Source organism: Chiroxiphia lanceolata, chromosome 1 (assembly GCF_009829145.1).
Source record: "Chiroxiphia lanceolata isolate bChiLan1 chromosome 1, bChiLan1.pri, whole genome shotgun sequence".
Classification (NCBI taxonomy): Eukaryota; Metazoa; Chordata; class Aves; order Passeriformes; family Pipridae; genus Chiroxiphia; species Chiroxiphia lanceolata.
In genome coordinates, this window is record NC_045637.1 from 131,439,989 (window position 1) to 131,467,321 (window position 27,333).

Sequence of the window (27,333 nt, forward strand, 5' to 3'; positions counted from 1 at the left end):
TAAATTATTGTGCTATGACAATAGGAGTGAAATAGTAAAAAATAATAGCGGTCCCATGAAGTGGGCAGTTAGAACAATGTGAGTAGGCTCACTCTGGTTTGGGTGAGAAGAAACTGTGTGTTGATGAATAAAAAGCACATCTGTGCTATTACCACATCAGTTACTGCACCAAATACTTCCTACAGGTACAAAAAGGAGGATACCCTCAGTAGGTATAGTGTTTCTTCTTTTAAAACTATGTAAGCCAACCCGGTGACCCACTGTACATCATACTGCTGTTATATTAAAGCCGTAATTATTACTTGAAGAAAGTTGATTCATATGAAGTCCTCTTGGTACTGTCAATGTAGCAAAGTGACTAGAGTGAAAATGAGAATAGGATCTAATAAAATGTGAGTAGGGTCTAATGCAAAGACAGTCTGCTTATATAATTAATTTTACACTGCATTAATCTTTGTAAAAAAGGAATCTAGAGATGGTAGGTATAAATGTTTGTTTCAAAGTCTTTTAACTCTGCTAAAATAGTATAAATTGGTCACAATGGTAAATGAGAAAGCATCTCTCTGTTTTGTTAGTCCTCTGTAATGAACTGCACAAGAACTACACAGTTTTCTGAAGGTCTGTGTTTAATCCTGGAGACTTTATAAACTTGTTCCAATTCTCCAGATTTTTCTGGTATTTTGCACTCCACAATTGGAAGGGATATTAGACATAAATGTGCCTGACAGTTTCCTTCCAGAAAGCAATATTGTAAATAAAAAGGAGACCCAATAGTTGAAGCAGAATGTAGTGGCCAAACAATCAAGTAACAGGGCTGAAATAGTCTCACAAAATTAAGAAATAAAAGTCAATGCTGAAACCTCTTTTTTAACTTTTCTTTTTGACACCATATGAAACAGAGCCTAAAGCACAGCCTAATTTTCTCCTACAGCACGATATTAATTCCATCATGTTTCCTTGTGTTTACCTCCGCATGTATGTGAATCTCTGCCTTTGTGTGCATATATTGCATATTTTAATTGTTTTCAATGGGAAGCCTGGACAGTGCCTATTAGCCTCAAGGAGGACCACAGAGAAAAGTGATGAACAGATTGTTAAAATGCAGCCTTCTCATCAGGAATATAGACACCATGAGGGGAAGAGTTAATAGGAAAATACAAAGAATAAATGCTTATGAAACATGTCTATTGCTGCTGCTACTACAAAAGAAAAAAGGAGGCATGAGAAAGCTGATAGAAAAGAAAGAAAACGTAGAGTTTTTTGGAAATCCTTAGCTTAAGGAGCACAGAGATATAATAATAATAATAATAATAATAATAATTATTATTATTATTATTATTATTATTATTGTTATTATTATTATTATTATTCCCAGTTTTATGGAGCTATCCTGCAAAGCAGACTTTTTCAGTTTTCTTAGATTACTTCACCTACCTCTCCAGATCTCTTACCGGAGGCTGATGAGGTGCCCAGTAGGTGGCATCCTTTTAACACTGCTGGTATCAGTTGGCTTTTGGATTTTTTTACTTTAAAGTATTTTTCCTGCAGAATTTAAATGGATTATCACAGAATTGGCCTCACAGAAGGTGTATTGTTGTGAGGATATTAATTCATAGACCTCAAATTTGGCATTTCCCAAGCTTCATAAAAATCTGTATTTGGGAATTGAAAGGGAAGAGAGAGAGAAAGAATGCATTTTCATTCATTGGTTCAAAGCAAGTTTCTGAGGGAGTTTACAACGACCTGCATGTTCACAGCACCTACTGAAATCACTTCTGTGGTTTCTAACATAAGGACTCTGGTCTAAATTAAATACTTGTTTTTGGAACACAGTGATTAGGATATTATATTTACATTTGAGCAATTGATGTCTGAGATGGTGACATCATCTGCGTTTAATTTGCCTCTTTTACACCTTGTTAATTTTTGAAATTTGTCCATTTGTTTCTTCCTAAGAAACAATCCTTATGATAGCTGGAGAAGTCTATGTTATTACAAACCCGTCTCTGCATCTCTGTTTGCACATAATTCCACATATGAATGATGATGTCATTGGATGTCGTTTGAATAGGCATGTGCTTCAAGCTGTTAGTGTTTGGCACAGGACATCAGTATCAGGTACCAGCTATCCATTCAGTTAAAGCAATGCCCCGTCTGAAAGCACATAGATAATTCACAAACTGACTGCAAGAGGAAAATAAATCTATTTAACGTGTTTGGAAATGTGTAGTGGATCAGGATGCTGAGCAGCTGGCAATGTCTTGAGAAAGTGTTTCCAAGCAGCTGTTCTTCAAATTGAATAGCCACCTCCTGGTCTGCCTGCAGGTTCACCTTGCTTGGAGGAGAAGAGTGGCAGAAGTCTGCTGCAGTCCATCGTGGCTGGAAACAACACAAAAAAGTCTTAGCCACTGTCTAATAATACAGGATCTGAAATAAACATACATGTTAGCTGAACAAGTCTCACTAGTTCTAAATCCCTCTTTGCACAGAATAGGATTGACAGATCTTTATCAAATGGAGCTTAGACTGTGATTTTTTTGAAGCATTTTTCTCCAGCTGACTGCTCTGAAGTTTGTGAATTGCTGTGAGGATAAAGATGCCATACTGTTCTCTGCTTATTTGCAATGGATCAAATTGTATCTCCAAGTCCTAGTACTGTAATAAATCAATTATCCAGTCAATTTGCATCAGGTTGTCAGGTCACTCTAATAAGTAAAGTTTAAAAAAAGTGAGGTTGAGATACTGAGCTATTTTCATTCCTTCTGTTATTTAAGTGAAGGTTTGTTCTGAATATACATTTCATCCCAAATTGTGTTGCGGATGTTGTTTTAAGGGGCATACAGCTGCTTTTATATTCTCTAAACATGTGTGCTCCGTGTTGTGCTTCTGACATATAGACTAAACAGTCCATCTCTATAACTTCTTCCATCCTTGTCTCCTTTGCCTGGGAAAATCTCTCTTTATAGAGACAAAACTCCTCAAAAGACAAAAGTAAAAAAAGAATGTGAATTATTGCTGGTAAATATATAAAGTGAAAGAATATTTCCTGAGCTAGGAAATTCCTTTTAAAGCAAAAGTATAGTGAAACTTTTTTTGGTACAAGTGTCAAAAAGCAGTACCACATTAAACAAATTTAATTTAAGGATAATTTTCTAACCAAATGTCAACTGCAAAGTCGTCTTCCTGAGTCTGCAGACAGACCATCTCTGTTTATCTGCTGCCAACCATAACTTTCCCAGGTTGTACGAGACTGAAATTCATATGATAGGATCATACTCACCCTTTAGAGTGTGAGTGGCAGTGTATAAATCATGACAATTTATAAACCTGCTGCTGCTGTTTGGAAAAAGCTCAGAGGACGTATATTACCATGGTCAGGTGAAAGACCCTAATAAAGTTTCGGGCTTGGATAGACTGATAAAGTCTTCTAAAATAAGTGGGCTACTGGAGGAAAGTGAAAGGGCAAAATTCCTTCTCCCTTTGAGCTTACAGCAGGAACGGAGTGTCAATATTTGAGATAGACATTGGGGAGAGAGACATAATAAAGCAGAGAAGACCCCGGGCAGTGCTCTCTTAGATGTCACAGAATACACCATCACAGCAGACAAAGGTATTTGTCTCAGCACTTGCTCAATGATGCTCCCAAGTTGCTTTAGTGACTCATCTTCATTGTTGATGTTAAAGCAGTAGGTGTCTGGTAGCAAGGACTGCCTGTAATCATAACTCGAGCTCTGTGACAATTGCTTAACAAATCGGCAGCTTTGTCACTGTATCTGTCACAGCTTAATGTGCAAGCACGGAGAGCTGTGCTGACAAAGGAACCCCCAGGGATGTTTCACATCTTTGTGTGTTGCAGCTTGGTCCTAGATCTAGCTGAGATCTGTGCAGAGCCAAACACTGCCGAGCAGGTATGTGAGGAGGGCCATGTAGGGAATTTTCTTTCCAATAAATGTACTCTTATCACTTGCCAGTAAGTAGTGTGCAGGACAGACTCCCCACATATTTAAGTGGACTGAGGTCCAGTTTGAGGAAGGAACAGTTATTGATTGCCTCAATGCAGAATTAATCATGTCAGATTCTATGGGGAACCTTTATCCTTATGTATAATTACAGTCTCTTTAAATTATGCTATTGTCAGTCTCAGAGTAGTTGGAAACAACTATCGGGCTCTTCAAACACTGTTCCCATCACAGAAGATGTACCAGCTAAGAGAAAGATGTACTCAATGTTGATAGAAACAGAGCTAGCTGGATGATAGGCTGTAGTTAATAGCAACCTATTCAGTAATACTACAAGTTTATTTGGAGCGCTTTTTTCCTAACAGATGTTTCAGAAAATGTGGCAAAGTTTAATTACATAGTTACAGAGTTAATTAAGAAATTATAGCAGATATTGAGTGAAATTAGGAACTTTAATCAGGAAGGAAAAGTTTTTATAGATCAACTTTGAAAACAGAAGTGTGAGTAAAACTGAGAGACAAGAGAGCAGGAAAAGAGACAGTAGGATGAGCCAAGTAGGCTTTTGACATCCAGTATGAATAAAGAAGACATGACAGAGATTTACTTATTAGATACTAGAAAACATGAATTCAAAAGAAATCCAAATATATAAAAGAGAAAATACAGAAGAGATCCAGAAGATAGACTGGAGCAAGTACTTGGAAAGTTTGAAAGTAATTTTTAAAAGAATTCAGAAAGGAATTGTATGTTCATGAAGTTAGAAGAGAATGGGTGAATAGGTATGAGTCTTTAAGTTGGGAAAATGTCTCTTTAGAGAGCTAAATCCTGGAGATTGAGTCTTGAAATGGGTTGCAATAAATAGCTGCACTGGATAAGCTTACAAAAAAGAGAACTGTGTAGGCCCTTAGTGACTTCTGTGGCTGCAGTCCAGGTTTTTTTTCTCACTTAATGTTTTTTTTCCTTTTATACTTTTTGCTTGACGATAATATTTCTTTAGAAACACACCTGTATTTGGTAATCTCCCAGATAGGTCTGTGGTTGTATTGTTGTACTGTTGTTTGGCTACGTGGTAGCTTACTGGTTTTGGGGCTTTTTTTGTTTGTTTGTGAATATCCCCCAAGTTTGTGTCCTGCTTTATATCCTTTAAAATTCAAACCTTGTAAAAGAAAGCAAACTTCATTTGTTTAGTAGCTTCTGCTTTATAATCAGTATTTTACCCAGTATTTTGCTTTTGAACCTAGTAACTTGAAGCACCTTTCTGTTGCTTTGTCTTGTTACAGAAAATGGTGTGGTCTTGACTCACAGAAGAGAGTTATTTGTGGTGAAATTGAAAGCAATGCATGGTTTGAAGAGGCAAATATTTCTTGAGTTAGTGCATGTTTATTTTCATATTGTGAGCAGTCTGGGTATTTAATAATTACTACTAGCTAGACCAACTTGGGTCTGTCACACTTTTTGTTTTAGGCATGCTCTGTGTGGTTCCTGCTTACATACCTGACCTGATATTTGGACATACCTTCAGGATCTAATTGTCCTTCAGTTGAAGTCACCACTAAGGCCAACACAGTTATGGCAAGTCCGGCAACTTCTTAACAACTCTATCCCATACCCAGAGTGGATAATTCTGAGAAGGAATTATTTGTTTCATTATTGACTTATCAATCAGGAATTAGACAAGGTCAAAGTTAACAAAATAACTGAGCAGTTCAGAATGCAACTGCTTTGTGACCACACTTTTTGCCTTGTTTATCTATTAACTACATTTTCTGCAACTATCTCTGCCTACCAGATTGGCAACACATACGCAAAACCCATTTAAAACTCTTTCACCACAAACAGACAGGTAATGAGCTCATTTCTATGGAAATATTTCGGTATTATTATTGTTGCCTGCTTGCCAACTGATCTGTAAAAATGTTTGTCCAAATTTGATAGCTTCTCATTTATCAAGAAAGATTAAAAAATAAAAGCATAAAACACACATAAGAAGTAATTGATTCACAAATAAGCTTGGCTTTCTGTGACGTAATTGATCTGACCTTAATTCAGAAGAAAAATTGATTAAATCAGTGCTGGTAGGTAGCACATGTAAGGGAGAGAAGTATTATTAGTAAGTATTAGTAAGACTAATAATTATGTGTCTTGTGAAATATTGTGCCATAATATTTCATCAATGCAAATCCGTTGATCCTTCTGAAGGCGATCCTGCTCGCATTTGAAAATGTAACGCAGAAACTGTTGCATTGAATATGATGATCTGCCCCCCCAAAAAAGCAAACAAAAACCCAAAAAAACCAAAGCAAGAAAACCAACTCTAAATCTATTCCTATTTAAAGTTTGCATGAGCTTTCATAGTTTCTGAGGGTAAAGGTATGCATCAGAAAATTTGTTTGGAAAGTTAGAGTGGGAGTCGAGCTTTAAATTCTCTGAAGAAAAGGCTTCAAACACACAAATCAAGGGACTCATCCAAATGCATGAAGTGATAGGTAAACTCTCTTGTAGTTTTCCTTTGGACATTGTAGTATTCCGTGTTTCTTCAGAGTTCTTAGCAGCAGGATTGCCTCTTCCATTAATGAAAGTTGTGTCTCAGGTCAAGCCTGAGAAGGTTGATTGGCCTGATTTGACATCTGATCTGGTTTCATCACATTTCAAGGGTTTATAGACTTCAAGATTGTTGAAATCATTCTGGTAAGTCAACAAGAGTAGTTCCTTAGATGGTACCCTTTATCAGAACCAATACAGAACCAATATTGCAGGAATGTTTGATAACTAAACACAGAGAGCAGTCAAAAATAAGATTCTGATTATTAATCAGTGGTAATTAAGGACATTACTGGTTTTGTTCGTTTATTTCTTTATGAGATTATTGGTGATAACTATTGTCTAAAAACAATTCCCAGCAAGGGAACATGCAATGAAAACAGAAAATGTTTCATTTCTCCCCTGACTTCCTCTTATCCAGTCAATAGAAGGGGGGAAGTTTTTATTTTTATGACTTTCTCAGAAAAGATTTTCTGAAAACTCATAGAATCCTTCTCTTGTAATTACATCGTACCTCTATATATTCTTTCTCCATGCAGCATCAATGTGAATTGTGGTCTTCTCTGCTGTCCTGGATCCTGTACCAGTGAAAGATTTCATGCATAAAAAATATTTGCTAGAGTGGTCTATAAATTATGGTGTGGTACTGCTGTGAAGTGTTAGAAGACTACTCTGATGCATCTCAGAAATAGTAGACAGAAATTAAGATGATTTGTTATTTGAAGGTGTAATTTGTAAAGTACCTTCTAGCCTTTTGAAATTAAAAGTGCCATGCAGGCTGGTGTTATATTTTACACAAACAACTGGAGAAGAATCTTCCTCTAAGTAGCTGCCATGGTGCTTGCTATATTTTGTCATGTGTGTTCATAATACAGTGCTAGTTTCAATACAACAGAATTAGAATATCAATTGCCTGTTTTTATTAGAGCACATTAGAGTGTTTAACCAAAGTGAAATTGATTGCATTGAATTGCAAATTTCAAATGAGGAAAAGCAGTTGAAAATAAAATTAGGATCACTAGAGAGAAGTAACTATGCTCTTTAGATCTACCGTACAATAATGCAAGCTTGAAATATGACTGCATATTCTGCTAAAATTGGGTTGTATGGTTAACTTTGTGTACCAGAGTTTACATAGCCTTTAGGTTGTTTTGTGAAACTTCCCTGGGTCTTACTGTCACCGGAATCAACCCATGCATGTCTACTACAGAGATAGGGCACAGTGCTGGTCTTTCTCTAATCTCTGGTTTTAATTTAGTTGCATGGGAGCTAAATCACTTGAAGTAGTCACTCAAAAGTTCACCAATGAACTCTACTATATTGCTAGTAAAAAATAAACAAGTATAAGGAGGCAGGGCATTTTGTTTTAATCTGATGTACTGCTCAGAGGTCTGCAAAACACAACATTCCCTGCCCTTACAAGTAAGTGGCTGCAGCTCAGCTGTACAGAATGCTTTGCATTCTCATTGTTTTAAAGTACCCCAGCTAACTACAAAACCAATTCTGCTTATATGATGGAAACATAAATCTCACTGAAGTTGATGTTGGGCTTGATGAACACTTTTCTCCACAATGTCAAAAGAGGACTATTGCTGGCACTGACCTATATTAGAAGCAAAATGGATAATTTCAAAATAATAATCAACCTGAATGACTTTTCTGATATGGTAATTTCTAGCAGTCAGCATGAACTTTTAAACTTTACCTGGTGAATTTACTGAATGTCAGAAAAATGGGGATAGTAAATGTCAACATTTTCAGGAATTGGAACTGAAGAACTTGCCACTTTCAAACTATGACTAATGTAAGAAATTTTCCAAATCATAGAAATACAAAAACCCAATAGGAACACCAAAGAAATGGAAATGATCCTTCATACCTGATTATTTTATGATGCTTTGGGTTTTTGTACTTCTCAACTTGGCATCAGGAGTCATCTCCAAAGGCCCCTCTTCAGTGATGTAGCTAGTTTGACTGGTCAGTAGTTTACATGTTTTATATTGCTAGAGTTATTATGTAGGTTTATAACTGTTCCTGTGTTTGCTAAATTAATTGAGGACTATGGTTTACAGTTTGTCAAACTCTGAGCCTGTAAAGGTAATGTGTGAAACAGTGGCAGTTGAAAAAAAAATATACCCAACTCTGTACCAGAGTCCCACACATGTAAAGGAAACCTACTGGGGAAAATGTATGAACATGCTAGCTTTCAGCTGTTTTTCACCAGAGAATTAAAAAGTATTTTTTTCAAAATGATCTACAGGTATTTTTTTCAAAAGAGTAAGGTGGTCCTCAGTTTAACATAGGTTGAGAAATGCTGCCATAAACTCTACAATATAGCTTCTCAGGTTAAGTGGAAAGGATCTTAGAGTTTGAAGACTTAGAAGTAACAGAATTGTAGAATCAAGGAATGGTTGGACTTAGAAGGGACCTTAAAGATCATCTAGTTACAATCTTCGTTCCATGGGCAGGGACACCTTCCATTAGATCAGGTTCCTCAGAGCATCATCCAACCTGGCCGTGGAAGCTTCCAGGGATGGGGCAGCTACAGCTTCTCTGGGAAACTTGTTCCAGCGCCTCACACCCCCTTATCATTAAGACAACTACAAACTAAAAATATTATACACAGTTTTTATTGCAAAAAATTGCAAAGAGATTCTTTTTATTCTCTTTAGAAAACAATTAAGTGCATTATTTCTGTTACGTTTTCTTGTTTTCTGCATCTCCTTGCATCACCACTGATTGACAGTCCACAGTACCTCCCACTGCTTCTGGTGGCTGGGGATGCCTCCTCCTCTGATGCAGAGCTCCTTCTTGTTGACAGCTGAGTTCTGAGTGGGAGTGAGCTGTTACAACTGAAATTACATGGCATGTGGAGCCTGATTGGAGCTCTGGAGGTGGCAAAAGTTCCCGGAAAGCATGTCTAGCTGGAGAATGTTGTTTAAAGTTCTACCAATGCTTTCCAAATTGGTGTCCACAGAGTATTGTGTGGCGTTCTCATGGTACAAGCTACCCTTGTTTCCAGCTGCTTAGTCACATTAAGGTCAGCTAAACATATATCAGTTTCCTGGTATTAGTTCTTTTCATCTGAGCAACTGATATGCGGTAAAATGGGATTCTGAGGAAGGACAGAACTGGGTTTTGATATTGAAAACCGAATTGTAATGTGTATCTTAGATCTCAAAAATGAAGGAAAATGAGGTCTGTGAAGTCCCGAAGAGGAAGATAGTTCCTATTTCAGATCACACAGGGAAAGGAAAGATATGTGCAGATTCTCTTTTTGTTAAAATTTGTTCAGGGAAAAGGTAATAATTATTGTAGCTTAATAACCTGAAATCGGAAGTGCCTGTTTAATTTGTGTGTAGAAGGAAAGGCCTCATCCAACCTTCAAGAAATTGCTGTTGTGGTTGCACTGGGGGAAGGGAAATGCTTCACCTGCTCTTCTTTGAGTATGTCAAGACATCTGCTTCTGTACCACCATGTTACTGCACGTAGTTCTTGATGATGCAGTGTGGCAGTTTGAGCCACATTAGAAATCCAAAATCCAATTTCCAGGCTTCCCCCCACCCCTTCCCACAATTTATCCTAACACCGGAGAGAAACTTTCAGGCCAGAGGCTTTTATAGGGGGAAGGGGAAGTATATACACTTATTTACACAAATAAATACTATACAAACTAAAGGCAACTATATATATATATAGTATTACATTTCTATCAGTCTTTTAAGCCCTCCCTTTAACTTTAGTCCAGGAGAAGCGTTTCAAGGCTGCTGGGTAATGCAGTTTCTCTCGTGGGAGTGTTCTGGACCCCTGAACACTCCCTACCAACCTCAAGCTGTTTGTGGAAGTTTTTTTCTCCTCACGAAGTTCAAGAAGATAACTTTGAGTCCTTTCTCCTTGATCTGCTGTCTGATCTCTCTCTCTCAGTCTCTAACCTCAGTTTGTAGGCTGCTGCAGTGTAGCTTATCAACGTACGCGTCCTGGAACGTTGATTCTTCTTCTGGGTTTTCGGCTGTCCTGCGTTTAAATCACAGCAGAGACATCCTCCGGGCCTCTCTCTTCGGTTCGCCTCCAATTTCGCCTGGGATTCTTCTCCCGAGCGCGGAGCTGATTTGTTATCAGCCCATCCACTTGGCTCTGCTTCAAATGCTGAGCCTTAAAATCCACCACCCATCCCCCCAGTCTCAATGCAGCGTGGGGGGAAGCCCCCTAGCCATGGCCACAGGTAGCTCGGTCTAGTTATACACTGTCCCAAGCGTCCCGCAGCTGCAGGGCAGGGAAGAGGGCCTGGCCTCCTCCCTCTTACTTCAGGTGCTGTGAATTTTTTCCTTCACAGCACACACTCCAAATGCTGCCTCTTAACTCTGGCCTAGGCAGAGTTGGGGGGGGCGGAGGGCTTCCCTCCCCCCCAGAGTGGGGGAAGAAAGAGCCCAGCCACCCCCTGGCCTTCTCCACCTACACGCAGCAGACACCAACAGCAGAACTGCCAACAGCTTCCAGTGCTGTGTATATATGATTTTTCAGCAGAAGCGAACAACATGAGTGGTGATTGGCTCTCCAGGGAACACTGCCCTGGCACCCAATCACCTCTGAGCCCCCGAACTCTCGGGGGGGCCAATTTCAAACTATGACATGCAGTCACTGCAGCTATAAGAGCCAGACTGGTTCCTGATCAGAAGGGAAGTTCTGGTGTATTTCTGGCATCTGTTTGGGGTATTGTGTTGTAATTGAGTCTTAATTAATAATGAACCGTTCACATTAAAACTTCAGTTAGAAACAATATAGGCATTACTACATCTCTTTGCAATTGTATTCAAATGATACATAGCAGTACAAAAAGTAATCTTTTAGTTTCATGTAAGTAAAACTTGCAGAAATTATAATTAGCCTCTCGAAGTCAGCATTTCTGAAATCTTCTGTCAAAGTTTGGACCTTCCTGCTTATGTACAAGGAGCTAAATTTCCCCAAATTTTTTTGGCTGTCAAGTCTTGAACCCTAGAGATTCTTTGCTGGCCAAGAGTGCAAGCCAGTTCAGGTCTTGCCCCAAATCATTCTGACCTGGTATTCTGCTGCAACTCAAAAATAACTGTCTTTCTTTTGATTTAGAAAATACTACATTATTCAGAAATGATGTGCGTGAACAGGTTGCCTTCCATATGACCAATTGGTCCCTAATTTGAGTGTCTGTCTGTGTAACACACTGCCTGCCTGTGTGTTGTATTTGTATGAATAGTTCCTTTTCATTTTGTGGACTCCTAATCTCCCTGTGTAGCTTATATTTTATTGACTCCTGTCTTTCCCTTCCAGTGAGTTTTCCCTTTATTTTTTCATTTGTTAGTTCCATCGTAAAGCATTTTATTGCATCCATACTGCATACTGCTTTTCTGGTATAAATCATTACAACCACACAATATTTGTTGGTTGCTGCAATTGAATTACAGAATAAATTCACATCGACTTCTTAGGATCAGTTTTAATAAAATAACAAAAATATACTTAGAATGTTCAGTGACTTTTTTGTAAGCTGTGCCCTCACATTTACAAGGACGTAGCTCTAATGATAACTTAGCACAAAAAAAAAAATCTTGGAGAATAATTTTGTTGTGGTGACTGTTTCTGCATCTGGATTTTGAGTGAACTCTTTTCTCGATATGTTACTACAAAGTTATTAATTAATCATGTTTCTGTACTACTTAAATGTTACATCCTCTGCCTTGAAAAACATGATTGTGTTACTGATACAAGGTAACACAATCATGTTACCTTCACAATCATGATGGAAGTTTGACTATATCCTAGCTCACAGTCAGTACAATTAGAATGAAAACATTTGATCTTTTCCTTAACTTCCTTTTGATTGTGTATCAAAACAGTCTTAAATACAATTTACTGACAATTTGCTGAATTAGTAATATGGAATAGAATAATTAAGGGATAAGTAGTTTAGGATTTCAGATCAGGAGTATGTAAGCATATTTAATGTTGAGATATAATATTGGCTGTTAGTCTAAAGGCTATATAGAAAAAAATTACTGCGGGATTTTTGTTCAGTATTGATGACACAGAGGAGTAATGGTGTAGTCTACAAATGTCTGAGGAAGTAATCATCATATTTAGGATTACAGTTATACTTCCTGCTAGCTTGACAGAATTCTTCATTTTCAGTTTGATAATAAGAACAATTTTTCCTTCTCAGCAAACTCTGCAGGCTAAATTTATTTTGACTATGATAGACACTTCTCTGTAGTAGCATTTGCATTCAGGTTGAACTGAATGTTTGATTACAAACAAAATTTTTGAAACGGCATTAGCAAAATGTGGCAATAGTTTCCCAAAATCCCATTATAGGATGAAAAGTGTATAAGGAGAATATAATACACGGGAAGGCAAAAGTAATAGATGCAGAATATCTAATGCAGCCTGATTTTAAGAAGATTCTCTAGGGAATGGGTTACAAAATGTTTGACATTTTGTACTGAGTGTAATATTGTTGGACTATCAAGAGTCCCTATGGCTCATATTTCTCTAATGACTGTTACTAGTGTAAAGCTTGTGTCCCTCATCACCATCCTGGCTTTTATTAAGAATTATATATGTTGTTCTGACAAGAATACCAGAAGAGACTGCAGGCGTTATGAAATATTTGCATCCATAGGGGTATCAGTGAAATGAACATATCTTAATGATAGAGAGTACAACATGCTGGATTTACCATGGTGAAAGATTTTTCTTTCCATCTTTTTTTATGTGTGGGTCATGGACAGCACAGACAAAAAGGCTTCTGTGTGGGTTCGTGCTCTTGGCCTGGTATTTATACAGTTCTGACAAATAAGTAATTCAGAGCTTTTAAGGTTTTGTAAGAGTGGATATATCTTAGGCTGCATTCCCAACTGCTTCAATATCATCATACTTCAAAACTGTCGGAGCAGCCTCTGTCACATGCTTTAACTCAGTCAATTTAGAGCTCTCCCAAGGATCGCTGGGTGCAATTTGGGAGCTAGCATGGGCCTGGGACGTACACAATAGGCAGCTGGGATGTGGATACCCTGTTTACAAAGAGAAGAGAGCTGAACAGTATATGTGGGGGTTATTGCATGCCTTAGTGCCAGGGAACTGTTTTGAATATGTTTGGATTAATAGTATAAATGTAATTTCGGTGTCCTGAATGAGCTGCATTTTGTATTGTGCTTGTTCAGCAGTTTAAATAATAATTTTGTATTTCTATAAGATGTACTTTAGGAAAGGAAAATTGTAGTATTGTTTGACATTGCATATGTGTAAATTCATCATTTTAAGTGCATCTTGCTAATATTAATCTGAACTCAGTTTTAAGCACCCCATGAAATACAGCAGTCTACGATTCTAAATAAAGCACTGCACTGATATATTTTTTTTGTGACCTTAGGAAAGGCAGATTTTTCCTTGCTGGAATAAATCATACCTTGGAATCCTACGCAGAAGAACCACTGCCTTTAGTGGAAGTCTTTTTCACTGCTAAGGCAACAAGAATGAGGATCCACTTCTCCATATCCATATAGATACCTACCTTCAGGGAAAATGAGGCCATGGTGAAACAGAGAGGTCTGCCTGCCACTTATGGTTTCTCTTGTTTTATATTCTCAGTAGGAATGACCTCTGCACACCAGAGATCTGGGAACTAATGTTTTGTCCCTAAATAAAAAATGTTTCTCTGCAACTATTTATGCTAAATAAAATTTCAGTCAGATGCACTGGATCGCCTGATACAGCAGTGGTGAATGAGGGCTCCCAAGAGTTGAGGCCTCCAGGGCCTTCCCATCTTTCTGCTACAGAGATGAGAGGCTTGACAGGTTCCATCTCCATGGGCTGGAGCCTGAAAGCTGTGGCAGTCAGGGATTTTTGGCCAGCTGCTGATAAATGGGTTTCCAGGATGTAGTTGCAGGGGCAGGATTGGAGAAGCAGGGCTATGAGCTGGGGAGACAGGGCGGCTGTGCGGGGGGTGCAGGGCTGGGGTGCCCTGGCAGCTGCTGGAGAAATTGGGGTGGGTGATTAGCAAGTGTGAAAGTACCAAGAATGTTGATTTCACTGAGCAGCTGCTGGGTGCAGTGAGGTTATTTCCTGGAGGAAGTTTCACGTGCTGGGATTGTAAGACTGAAATAGTCTCTCAGTTTCCAGTTCATGGGAAATTAAAAAAAGTATTCCTTTTATGATTCAGAGTAAAACCAAATAACCCTCCCTGTTTCCCTCCAAAAGTTCTTCACAAATCAGAAATGCTACTGTTCAGCCAGCTTCACTCAACAGTCTTCTGGAAGAATGCACTTTATTCATGCTTGTACTGAGATCCAATTTTGCAGGCCAGTGCAAGGTTGAAAAAAGTGAATCTGATTGTAGACAACTTATCCATTGTAATACTGACCTTATAAATCACCTGGTAGTTTCTACATTTGATCAGTTCTTTCATCTTTACATATGATATTAAAACTCAGCTCAGAAGCTAATGCAGAAGTGCTGATCGGAATTCATCCTGATGCTTTTCAGAAAACCAAATTAACATTTGGATTAAAGATCCTGATACCTTTTCCCTGAATGTTTGGAATATTAACTCACACTGTAGATGTTAAATGTCAGTACTCAGAATAGTATCTAAATCACACAAAACCTAAGCAAAGGGGACATCTAGATAATGCAGTCTGGCTTTCATTTTTTGACAGAAAGCACAATAATGTTCGTTTAGGGAGAAATTGTAGGTGTGGAACAAGCTTCCTCAACCTATATGGCATCTAAGAGGGACCCTCTTCAGAATTCCTTAAATGCTTTTCTGACAAGACTGCTTGCAGAGCTCACCCTGTGCCAGGTAGTAATTTTTACAGATTGCTACTCAGACATCACTTTTAAACTTGTGTTTATACTCTTGGCCTTCAGTGTTTCATTGGTTTCAATGCCTTGTTGGATAAGAAAACAGTCATTCCCTTCTGTAGGGATTTACCTGGTATTCATCAGTGTGGCATAGATACTTGGGACAACGGATTTCTTTTTTTTTTTTTTTTTAATGGGAAGATGTGTCACCATCTGCTGAGTTTGCGTTCTTGTTTAGAGAGTCATTACAGTCCTTTGTAGTGGATTTTGCACCTGGTTCCTGAGGTCTCAGCTCATTCCCATGTCACAGCCAGGACAGCATTGTCACATCCTGCAAGACAAACAGCTCTGGGCAAGTGGTACCTACTGGTTACAGTAGACTGCACAACTGTATGTTAGTGTGGAGAAGGCAGCCATCACAGTCACTGTCAGGAACTGGATGGTAAATAAAGTTCATCTGAGTGAATCTTCAGCTGCAGTGAGATAGTTGGGACATCTCAGCATACAGAGGAAAGGTGAACTCTGGTGTCCTCAGTGCTGCAGTTCACTCTGCCTGTACTCTTTAGGGACATGGCTGGAGGCAGGGGAGCTGTGGTTGATGTAGGCACCCCAGACAGAACTTATCCATGGTTTTCCTAGATCCTGGAGTACTTATTGAGCAGCAACCCTTTGTGCAAGTGCCACAGGCTTCAGGCAGAAGATGATGCTATTCAGGCAGAAGATGATGCTACTAATTTAAGATGGAAAACTAGTAAAATCTGGCTTGAAGTTGTTACTATAGCCAGCCTGTGGTCCTTGGTAATCTGTTTTATTTGGGGATAGTCACTGATCTCTTAGGAAAAAGAACATAAAACTGAATCCCTTTCTTCCACAACAAAGAGACAAAAGATTTTTCTGTGTATGCATCACTTGGTACACAGAGGCAATCAATCAGCACCATCCAGAGGGATACAATAAAGGATTCTTATATATATTCAGAGAGTGGGATGAAGTTATGCTTCTCCAAAAAGTACAGTAACATCACAAAACTGAGACCTTTATGGACTCATCTTTGCAGTTTTCTGGATTATATTTTTATGTGATATCTGGTTGTTTTTATCAAAGAATATACGAATGTATCTTTAAATATGCTACTGGGTTAGAGACTGTAACATCATCAGAAAATTATTACCTTAGCGGTACTTGCACAGCCATCTACTACTGTGCGATATATGAGTGTTTCTATAGAAATGAACAGCAATAACTGTTTTTTTGAAAACAGTGGGGAAATACTTGGCTACATAATGAACAGGAATAATGTTCATTCTTCATAGAAGCTTCTAGAAGATGCTTATTTTACATAAAATACTGACAGTTCAGGAAATCAGACTTTTCCAGTTTCAGGTGCTTTCCCCATTCAGCATGATAGGGAGACATCTTTCTTTCCCAATTTTGTTTTCAAGTTCACAATTGAAATAGTTGCTTAGTCCATCTTTTCCTAAAATTGCTTGACATACCTCTTTGAAATATCAGTGAAAACCCTGTTTCTCTCCCTGCAAAATCCTATAAAAGGTGAAATCTCTTAAGGCTTTGAAACTCAAATCAAAGTTGTGTTCAGACGTCAGGGGTCATTCTTAGTCTACTGAACCTCAGCTCTGACCAGACTGAGGCTGCATGGCTGATTCAACACCCACTGATGCCAGTGGAGAAAAGTCCATCCAAATTCTTACATAGCAGCTTCATGACATCAGATGATGACAGGTGCTATAACTCATGTGCAGATTTAATACAACAGCTGCTTCGAAAATTAAGATGTACTAATATCTAGTAAATGGCCTTTTAAAGTTGTTTTCAAGTGCCCCTACTTTTGTTTAGGAGCTTTTTCGTCAAATATACTTGTCAAATTGCTTAAAAAAGCAATATGGAATTATCTCAGTAAAATGGTTCTAAAATGTATTCATTTTTGAGAGACTTACTTCTTGATAAATAAGTCTGTAAAGAAGAGGATCTTGAAAGGCCAACACCTTGATTTAAAAAAATAGAAAAGAAAAAGCCACAAAATATTTAATTGCAACATAAAACTGAAGTTTTAAAAATTATTTGTTGGGAAAAAATAGCTTTTGTCCATTTGCTCTAGGAAAAACAAATAGCACTATTTAATAATGGGAAGCAATCCATTAAAAAAGACAAAAACACTAAATGAGTGTGACTTTGAATCCCTTCCTAGACCATCAAAGACAGTCAGCTTCTTAATTTTTTTTGTGAGAGGTCATCAAGAAATCGCAAGAGAAAGATTAAGAGGAATGGTTATTATGGAGAAAACTGAATTGCATCTGCATAGCACACCCTCGGTGATTTTGGTGGAGAACGCTTCAGGATTATACTGCCCACATACTTCCAACTTGAGTTTCTGCATTTCTTTTGCTAGTAAAATATTGCATTCATAGAAAGACATAAAACTCTTGGGATTACTCCATGTACACATTACTCAGAAATTCTGCTGTAGTTCTTAGCAAAATGTATTTTTAGGAGTATAGCTCTGGAGTGTTTGTAATTGCAGTCCTAAGAGTGGCTCAAAGGCTGGTGCTGGTTATAACTTCTAAGCCTTAAGGGCAGATCCTTCAATGTTTATTGAGGAAAATTGCTCATTGGTTTCAATGGGAATTTAGCCTCATCAGTAAGCAATGCAAAGTCAGGCCCCTAGAGAGTGCCACTTCATAAATCAATTATAATTAATTCATCAAAGAAAAAAATGCTAATTCTGATTCAGTTTAGAACACCCAATCTCATCTCAAATCATTAGTTACCTAATCATGTAGGAAATTAAAATATTGTTAGAATTAATCGTGTGTGACTCAGCAGACCAAAAGACCTTCAGCTAACAGATCGAGTTAAAACTTTCCACTGATGCAACATGCTAAACAAATACGACTGGGGATTTTGTTAGTTCAGAGCATTGTTTGTGCATAAGCTGTTGTGAGGTAAGTCTAATGTGAGATTATTGATAATGCATGATGAAGATAAAGCATTTGTGATAAAGAATGTGGTTATCTGAGGAAAGTAAATGCTACTTGAGATTAAAATCCGATTTTTCCACTTGGGAGCTGTGATGACAGCAGTATCTGTCACACCAGTAACGTTATAAAAGTGATGAAGAAACTGCCTCTGCTTTGCAAATGAACTTTCCTTATTTTTTTTAGAAGGTACTAGATGATGTTTAGCACAGGAGCTATATTAATACCATAGTGGGAACCAGTCTTACTGCTTTGGGCCTGGTCATAGTGCTTTGGGACTACAAAGCAGTGGTTGGTGCAGCCATGCTCAGATAGGAACCTGTTGTGCTGCTTGTCCTTAAAAAGCTTTGGCCCCTTTCCAGAAAAACTAGACAAAGGCAGTGATTTCTGGTCCTATCTGTACACATGGCAAGATGTCAAACATGTGGGACCTTGTGTCTACTTTTCTTTTTTTTTAACTTTGCAGTAATTCTCCATGAGCTTTCAGAAAGTCAGAATCAACCTGTTTATAAAACACATCACAGCTGTGTAAATAAAATATCTTCCTCTATCAATTATATAGACATCAGAACAAAAGTAGTGCTGCTGAATTCCAGGTATACTACTGCTGAATCTCTGTTTGCAGCATAATTGTAAACAAGAAAATAAAATACCTAATGGGCAATGGGGCTGAAGAAGCTTTGGAATGGTAATTTTTGCTTTTCCTGTCTATTCCTGTTTCAAGTGTGCAGCCATTCTACTGCACTGGGAATGATTCTTGTCTCTAAGGTATTGCATGCCTTTAGAATGAATTCAGGAGGTAATGCTTCAATTACATTTTGAGATTCATATCTCACTGAAGAGAATAGGATTTTTTCTTTCTTTTTATACTGATGCTGAATTGGATAGTTCTCTGTAAAAGAGAAGCAAGATTGTGACATCATGCCTAAACCCCAAATTTACTGCAGAGTAGTTTGTATATTCAAACATAATGAAAAAAATGTACTTTAAATTTGCAATTATTAAAACTGCTGCACTCATGGGTTGCTTTGTTTTCTTTTACTGCTCATGAAATGACAGCACTATGGTTACAGTTACATTGACTACACGTAATTAATTTTCTAGGGCAAATAAGATAATAAAGCCTCCCTATGAGTGTATGCTTTCTTAATTAAGTAAATTGCTTTGACTATTTGGCTTTAGTTTCTTTGGTGTCAGTAAAAACAGAACCTCAGAAAGTGTCCCTGCAATACAGTTGCTGTGTATTTCTGTATGCCCATTATTAAATGGGTTTTATGGATTATATCAGAAGCCTCTGATATTTTTCTTTTGAAAACAAAGTGTAGCAAACAGTAATGAACTGTGTGCCAGGAAGCATCCCATTCTTCAGTATTACTGCCTGTGCTTAGAAAGTTAGATAAATCCCTTCTGATGTCTTGAAAGTACGTTCAATAGATACTTCACACCATATCTAAATTATTAGTTATGCCTTACATTTTACCAAGGAGGCCTCGGATCTTCATGGTAAAGAATTGCTTGCTTTCCATGAGAAGCAGTGTAATTCTGAATGTGAAACATCCCTGCTTAGAAGACACATCAACAGCTTCTGTCTATATATACAAAGAGCAGGGACATGAGACAAATGCTCTCAGTAGGGCTTTCTATCCCAAAACACTGTTCCTAGAAAACAGTTTGTATATTATTATATTATTTCCAATATTATTATATTCAGAGACAAGCTTCCCAGGAATCTCAGGCCATTTTCAAAATCTTTTCCAACTCAAAAATTCTTATCTGTATCAAGTGCAGGAGGCACAATACTTAGAATGAAATCTTTTTCCCCTGGCATGAGAATGGACGTATAGATCACTGGATCTTTATTCTACTTCTGAACAGTACTGATTTGACTCTAAAGCCTTCCAAAACTGCCTGAGCTACTTGGAAGGCAGAACTTGGGATGAACAGACTGTCCTAGTTTTCTTTTGGAGATAGTACTACTGTCTTCTCATGTGTAAAATAAACTGCTCTTGTAAAACGTTGGATCATTGTACCACAGGGGGAACAGGACACATTCCTTCTCCTATTGTGCCTTACAGCATATTTGGCAACTGGGAAGCCAGATAACCAGATAATCTACTTCCAGGGAGCTGCTATTTTGCCACTTTCTGTGGAAGAAAGAGGAGCATGACCTGCCTTTCCCTCACTGCTGAGGAGAGCAACAACTGGATTTCCTTTGTGCTTCCTTTTCAGTTTTCTGAATGTATGGTTCTGAGACTGTACTTTTCATTGTACCCTTTTTTTTCTTTCGTTTTAATGTATGGTAGTTTAAGAAAAAGTAGTTTTGAAATAATGAAACTTGACAAATTTTAAGCATGTGACTGACTGGATGGCAAATGCAGGCCAAATTGTAGACTTAAGACAATAACCAAGGAATCAGCAATCCAACTTATCACTATACCTGGGAAATATCAGTCAGCTAAAGTATCTTTCTGACAGCTGTGGTATCCTTCTTAGCAGAATTTAATCCCTGTCCAGAACTATGATCTTTGTCCTACAATTGGTGAAGTCACTGAGAGTTTTCTCATTGCTTTCAGGAGTCGAGTGGTCCCATTATTCATGAAGAAATATTGGCTGTAATCTGAAAGCTACTCAAGTCAGAGAAAAGATTCCTGCTGTCATCAGTGGGCTTCAAACAGGTTTGACCAGTTCCAGCATAAAGCCAAATAACAACTTTCAGGTATGTCAGGAAACTGCTTAAAAACATAAAAACTCATTTGAGAATTGTTAAAACACCCATGCTTTGGTGAGCTTTTGTTGTTGATGAGTTCAGATTGCAAGCTAGCTGTTTAGTTTAAAAGGACACTTAAGGTTTTCCTGAATTAATTACAGGCTCTTAAAGTCGCTGAAACAAGTAATTTGTCTGTCATGACTTTAGTAAAAAGTAGTGATTTTAGCCTCAAAAGCTGCATGCTTGGTAAAAAGAAAGATTGATTCTCTGCCACAACTTGTTTTTAGAAAGATTTATCATGAAACTTGAATTCATCTGATAAGTTGTGTTACACTCCAGTAAATGCTCTGGGCTGCCTTGTGTGAGCAAATAGTATTTGTCTGAGTAATGGCTGCAGAGATGGAGCCATCTGGCAACAACTGACTTCTTTGTGCTTTCTACTGTTTCAGTTGCCTTACTGTGGTAGCTAAATGAGATGTTATGACTAGGGAAACACCAACACTATTAGTTTTAGAGGTCAAGTTCTGACCACACTTATCTGACAAATCTCCTAGTACTGTCTGTGGGAATGTTATTTATGTCAGGATTAAGGTCCATATTTGACTGTTAATTTCATGGTTGTGTCGCACAGCCTGATAATAGGGAAGCTCATAAAAATAAAGATGCACTTAGCTCTGTGACCAGACTCTGTAATGCATGTGAAAATTGTTTTTTCTTTTTATAATTACAGCTGGTATTTCAGTGTTCTTTGCCAGCCCTCACTTTCCTCCATCCACACCCGCTTTATTTCTTCCTGATGCTAACACAAACATTGATTTGATCACTTTCCAACACATTCGTAGAAAAGATCTCCCACAATTTATAGCTGGCCCTGGCAGGGTTGCTGAAACTAGACAACTGATATATAACTGCATTGACTTTGATTCTGGTTTATGTATGCAGAGAATACAGGTGTAGATCTGTGTTTTCTTTCTGCCTAAAGAAACAGCTAAGTATAGTATCTTTTTAATGTGTTATGAAGAACAGCAGTTACAGCTGGTTTTCGTACCAGCTGTGTTTTGCAGCTACAGGAATTATTAATTTCTGTGAAAAGCCCCCATTTTTTATCTTTACTATCCCTCCCTTTTCTGCAGCAACAGACCTGTCAGTTCTTATATTGTTATCTGTGTCTATCTTAGCAAGGAATTTGGTACAACAGGAGTAAATCAGTAGATCAAAGAAGCAGTTGGTGCTATCTTTGTCACATATTCATTACGTGCATTTGGGGATTTTGCTCCAGCCTAGGGTTATTCTGCTCCGTTGATCAAAACAGAGGACCCCTCTGTTCCTACACGTGGTCACCAAGACTGGCTGCAAGCAGGGAACAGCAGGATAGAGAGCTGGCTTTATGCAGTGGGAGTGAGAAGACTTCTAGAGAGAAATTGCTCCCTCGTGTTGATTTTTTTTCTTTGCACTGAATGGAAAGTGGGCTAGAGCCTTTTCTAAGAGCCTCTGGCGTAGCAGATGAGGCCTGAGCACAGGAGAAATGTTCCAACAGGTGTTAGCTCTGATTCCACTCCTACCCCTGACTGCCTGTCCACGCTGAGGAACAACTGAGCTCATATGCTGTAGGGACTCTACAGTGCTCTGGACTGACTTTCCATGGCCACCACACAAACAGCTATCTGGTATTTCTGCCAGTGCACAAATTTTCCTCCATCCCCATACCCTTGGGTGCTGGTTCAGGGCCCCATCAGGCTGTATGGCATGTCAGCAAAAGTGGCAGAGAATGGCTTTCCCCTTCCTCCTGCAGAACCCACCACCCATTCCTGATCCCTCATCTGCAGGCTACCCACCAAAATCAGGAATGAAAGCAGTTCTGTACTTGACACCCTTCCCACAAGCTCGTGTTACCCCCATGCTGTAGTGACTGCAGGATATGCAGTAGGAAGTCTGAGAACAGAACTGCAGCAGCACTGCTCCCCCTCTGCACTGCTCACAGTAGTTTTCATTGCATGAGGTGTGAAGGGGTAGAGAGAGGAGGAAATTTGTCACTTTACCAGAGCTCCTACATAACTTGTATACCATGGCAAAGAAAAACTTGCCTGTTCATCTGATTGGGCAGGCAGGGATGGGATCCATATGGTTACTGTGTACGTTTACACAGTCCTTGTTCCATGAGGCTATAAAGCACCATGCTGAAGGAGAGGAAGGTGCTGTGAAGCACAAGCCTCTCTATGGGATTCTAGTGGGATTGTGTTATGGCATGCTGCATGCACAGTCCCTGGCACACAGATCAGGCTGGGACTAGGAGGGAAGCTTCTGATGTAGCTGTCTGTCACATGGAGGAGTTCCCCCACAGTTCATAACCACAGACATTTTTAAAAGCACAACAGCCTTTACAACATACACCATCTCCTCTCAATGATGACCCAAGTGTCAGATACTTCGTGTTATTCCCATTCCACTATAAAAGCCTGCATGGAAAGAGTGCACTGACCTGAATTGGACTCTGGAGCACTGACACAGAGATTTACTTTTCAAAAGCACTAGAAACAAGCCACAGTACTCCAGTTTCTGCTTTTTGTAGTGATCTTCTGTGGGATGTATGCACAGGCTCTCAGAGTGGCTGGGCAGCGTGCTTCAGATACACTGTCATGTGTCCCAGAGCACAGATGGCCAATTGGGCGACATAAGCAAAAATAGTTCTTACTAGAAGATCTGTTCAAGCTCTATAGAATATGAATATGCCTGCCATGCTGCCCCAAAAGGGTGATTGTTGCCCTTGCACTTCAAGAATGATTTTCATCCTTTCAAATTTAAGGTTGTCTGGCTTTTCAGTCCTCTTCATGCATCAATCATAATGCAAACCTCTGAGACTGCCAGTGCTAGACTGCTGCTGAAGAAACATTCAGCCCTTTCATGACACAGGATAATTTGCTCCTGGTTGGATCTTCTGGAATTTTTCGACTCACTGTACCAAGAGAGATGAAGACTAATAGAAGAAGATGGGTGGACAACAACTGACATAGGGAAGTTAAATAAAGATTCCAAACTAGAATGAGAGAAGATGAAGGAGGAAGGAGTGCTGGAAATTCAAAGAGTCAGGGGCTGACAGTTGATAAATATGGCAGCAGATACTTAGCATTTGATTCATTTTATAGCGTGCAAAGGACCTCAGGTTGTTACAGAAACACGTGTTGGTGCAAGAACTTTTTGATGTTCATGCATGTGAGGTAGAACTTTGTGATAGTGGAGCCCACTTTAGATTGGCTCTTTAGATCCTTTTCAGGGGCAGGTATGCTTTTCATTTATACTTCAGAGAACAACTACTGGTATAGTTATCTCCTAAATGTGGAAACCAAGAAGCTCTGCCAATAAAACTGACATGAACTAAGTGGAAATATTGAAGACATCTGACTCAGAACTGTTGTGCTCTGAACCAAAATACTAATGCAACTTGGGCCAGTGAGTCCCTAAATTGCCTTTCCATGCTGTTGGAGTGGATCTCTGAAGGAGAATTGGAAAAAAAAAGGGGAAAGATGAACAGAGTCTTCAATGTATTTTTCCCGTTTTTCTAGCCTCCCAATATCCCTGTCTGCTCTTCTTGACACACTAACTCTTCTTCTCCTTCTCTCTTCTGTTTCTTCCTCTTTTTTATCTTTGTCTTTTGGAGCAACAAGCCCATTCTGGAAGTTTTTACTATTTTTCATTCCCTCTTCAATGCCTGTCTCTTCTTCCTCATGATGTTGTTCAGCCATTCTCATCTGATATTCTTTGCTGAACCTTCTTCCTCCCTTCATCCTGTCCTCAGGTCTTGCCTGAATTCCATCATGATTTCCAGCTGCATCTCTAGCACTCAGGCACTTTTTCCCTGTGGGTTCTCTCAGGCAACACTTCATACATAAATAGCTCCTATCAAGTACCCACTTGATGGTAAAGTACATCCTGCAGCTTCTGCATTCAACCATCTGCAATTATTTGGTCTCATCTGCTGTTACCTTAACTGACATTATCTTTTCTTCCCTGTCTCTGTCTTTTAAAGAAAAGAACATTAGTCAAAGACATTTCTTTACTGCCCTCTGTTTAATGGGTTCCTATGTTCAATATCTGTTTACTGTTGTAAACATTTTGTGTAGAACAGCCTTGCTCCCTCACTTAGACCCAACAATTAACTGCTTACTTGCTGTGTTCAAACAGTGTGATTTTTTTTTTTTTAATATTTCACCTGTAAGGCCGTGTTTCTGCTTGCAACACACCAGAGTGCTCCACAAACTGTATCCACAGCATGTACCCTTCAATCTGCAGCTGAACAAGCTGTGAGGATGGTTCTTTTTTCACCACGGACAAGTCCAGTGCAGACTCTCCTGATGACGCTTTCATATCTGATGTATTTCTTGGATGCTTGTGTGGTTGTAATTGGTTGTAATACTTGTAGAATGAGCTCTCTCATTGCGAAGTTGTGGAGAAGCTATTTTGTGTTCTTTGTGCTGCTTCTTTTCTCACAGGTAAATAATAGAATCATAGAATCAGCAGGGTTGGAAAGGACCTCTGAGATCATCAAGTCCAACCCTTGATCCAACACTGCCATGGTTACTAGATCATCCAGTCTCATCTTAAAAACCTCCAGGGAGGGAGAATCCACAACTTGCCTGGGCAGCCCATTCCAATGCCTGATTACCCTGTCTGTAAAGAATTTCTTCCTAATACCTAGCCTAAACCTCCCCTGGCAGAGCTTAAGACCATGCCTTCTTGTCTAGTAACATCACAGTAAAGAAAGTGACAACTTTGCACACAATTCTGTTCACATGATCAACAGTGGATTTTTTCATGTTGAATTCAGCAACAAAAAACTTTAAAAAATATTTTTATTCTGTAGGTGTCATGATGTCTGTCAGATGTGCATTGGGAAAAACCTTGGGTTTTTGTTCTCCAGATGCTGTTTTTAAGTGACACAAATTGTCTACATAAATACATGTTCTAACATTAGCAAGTTTTATTACCTTAAAAAATATGCCAGAATTGCCAAAAACACATTCGTAAGTTCTTTCAAACCACCTTTTAAGTATTTAAGTTTCATAAATTAGGTTAGTGGTTTAAAATTCATGTTTTGTGATATGGGAATACAACTAATTTTCTTCAGGAAAATGAGAAAATTAAGTCTTCTCTTCTGAGACTTCCTTAGTTATAACATGGGTATGATGATATTCACCCTTTGATAATGCATATAATTTATTTCAACATAATTGTGACAGCTGAGATATCCAAACTGACAATTCACAATGCATCAACTTAATTAGCACTTGCAGTCCTCTTTGTGAAAATGAACAGTTCAGCTGAGTCTTGGAACAATAAGGTGATTCTAATTCAAAGTACGTGACCCAAAAGAAAATGAAAGAAAGCTGAATTATTTCAGTAAAACCCATAAAAATATATTGTAAAACTTTAGTTATAAGGGAATCATGAGTCACAGAACCACAGAATCACAGCTTCATTGAGACTGGAGATACGAGAAGGTCTCCAGTCCAATATCTTTAAACTTAAAGCAATATCAGCTAGGAGTGCAAACCAGGTTGCTTGTGGCTTTCTTTGGTTGACTCTCGAAAATCTGCAAGTATGGAGACTGTACAATCTCTCTAGGAAACGTGCTTCAATGGGAGACTGTCCTTGTGGTGTAAAAGTTTTTTTCTTATATCCTCTTAGAAACTCTGACATTCCTGTTCACTGTCTCTTGTCCTTCTACCCTCTTGGTGGCTCTCTGCTGAACTCACTTCCTTCTATTAACACCTCTTTTTTTTGTGGAGAATCTGAAACTGTATGCAATATTCCAGATGTGACCTAAGTGCCAAGCACAGAGTGATAATCACTTCCCTGAATCTTCTGTCCATGCTTAGTACATCCCACAATGCTGTTGTCTGTCTTGGCTGCCAGAACACGCTGCTGGCTCGTGTACAGGTTGCTGTCTGTCAAGCCTCCCAGGTGCAGGACTTTGCATAGATTATCATAAAATTTCTTAATGTTCCTGTGGCAGCCTGTTCCTCCAGCCTGTCTGGGTCCCTCTGCATGACGCACCTGCCCTTGAGCCTGTTCTTCCCAATTTGGTATCATTTGCAAGTTTCATGGGAGTGCATTCTATCACCTCCTCCAGGTCACTGAGCAAGATGTTGAACAGGACAGGTCCTGGTACAGAGCCATGCAATACTGTAGTTGTTGCAGGCCTCTAGGTAGTGTGTGAGCCATTAGCTGGCAACCTCTGAGCCTGACCATCCAAGCTATTTTCGCCCATCTAGCTGGCCTCTCAGCCAGGCTAAAAAGTTCTGTC

General features: G+C 38.8%; 1 protein-coding gene across 3 annotated transcripts in view; it reads left to right on the plus strand.

Moving 5' to 3' along the window:
• Positions 1 to 27,333, plus strand: part of CALCR (calcitonin receptor) — a 159,047-nt gene that overhangs the window by 15,490 nt on the left and 116,224 nt on the right. For all 3 annotated transcript variants that reach the window (XM_032711848.1, XM_032711866.1, XM_032711856.1), the window contains exon 2: positions 20,899 to 21,041. The gene's annotated coding sequence lies outside the window, so the exon portion shown is untranslated. The remainder of the gene's footprint in view (positions 1 to 20,898; positions 21,042 to 27,333) is intronic.